Below are 1,501 nucleotides of genomic sequence, written 5' to 3' on the forward strand. Positions count from 1 at the left end.
TTAAAATAAGCCCATGGATGACAACTAATCAACCAGAAGCTATAAATCTGCTACAAACACGGATCCTTAAAATCGACAAAGCCCCGCTAAAACCTTACAGAAGGTAACAATCCTAAATGTCTACACAATCCCCAGACTGTTCTACCAAATGGATCACGCCTACACTAATCAAGTAACACTAAAAAGTCTTGACCGACTCATACGGAAAGCGATCAAAAATCTACCTCAGTCTACATGCAATGGACTAATCTACTCCAGCAATAGAGATGGGGGATTGGGCATAATCAACCTATCCAGCCTGATACCATCAATCCAAATCTGAAGGCTACAGCGCATGGCAATGTCTACAGACTCAATCATCAGCACTCTAATGCAATCAAATGAAGCGCAAGAAAAATTCCAGAAACTCTGGATCAGAGCTGGAGGTGATGAAAGCTAAATCCCACAGCTAGCCGACCCAACAACCCTAACAATCCCGACAGAAGAAATATTGCTACCAGAGGAATGGGAGACCAGCCCCAAACAAAAAGCAAAATTTTAAACCCCCTGCAATTGGCGGAAAGAAGAATTCGAAAATTGGACAAAACTATCTGTTCAAGGAATGGGGATCAGCAACTTCAAAGATCATCCCGACAGCAATTCCTGGCTTACACACCATACTCCAGAGAAAGACATTTAATTGCAGCCCCACAGCTACGGGCCAATGTATACCCCACCAGGGAGTGCCTAAACAGAGGTCAAAGGGGATTCCCAACACTCTGCGTAATTGCCAGGAAAAGACTGAAACCTGTTCCCACATACTCGGACAATGCCCCAGCGTACAAAACACAAGAATAAAGAGACACAACAAAATCTGTGACATCTTAGCCGAAGAAGCTAAGAAACAAAACTGGGAGGTCAGAAAAGCGCCACATATCAGGCTTATAGCGTCCAATGAACTGAGAAAGCCTGACCTCATCTTCACCAAGAACAATGAGCCAATAGTGACTGACATAACAATCAGATACAAACAGAACCTGCACATGGTAGGAAAAGCAGCCATGGAGAAGGAAATAAGAAGGAGAAGGATACAAGATGTGAAGAAGGGGTTAACTGATTCCTTTCTGCATGAGGACTGGACTTCTAAGTAACAGGCTTAGAGTTATGGCAGGAAAGGGGGTTAACTGATAAGGATTCCAGATGCCAGCTAGGAAACCCCCAGGGAGGGTAACCTAAAACCCTGACCATTTGGCCAAGAGTCTGTGAACTGTCCAAATACCGTGACCTCCCCCCTTTACCATAATAATGAGCTACATCAGAAGCGGCAGCAAAGGGCTATTACCATAGTAATGAGCTACGTCAGAAGCGACAGGAAAGGGCTATATAAAATGAAAGTTTTGTACCGGTACTTTGAACAATACTTTGGTTTTGTTGTTCCTGGCGGGAACAAGACTTCGGTTTTATTGTTCCTTGCATGCATTAAACTCATCTGTGTAACTTCATCTCGGGATCAGAACTTATT

Source organism: Atractosteus spatula, unplaced genomic scaffold (assembly GCF_055471065.1).
Source record: "Atractosteus spatula isolate fAtrSpa1 unplaced genomic scaffold, fAtrSpa1.hap1 Scaffold_11, whole genome shotgun sequence".
NCBI classification, from domain to species: domain Eukaryota; kingdom Metazoa; phylum Chordata; class Actinopteri; order Semionotiformes; family Lepisosteidae; genus Atractosteus; species Atractosteus spatula.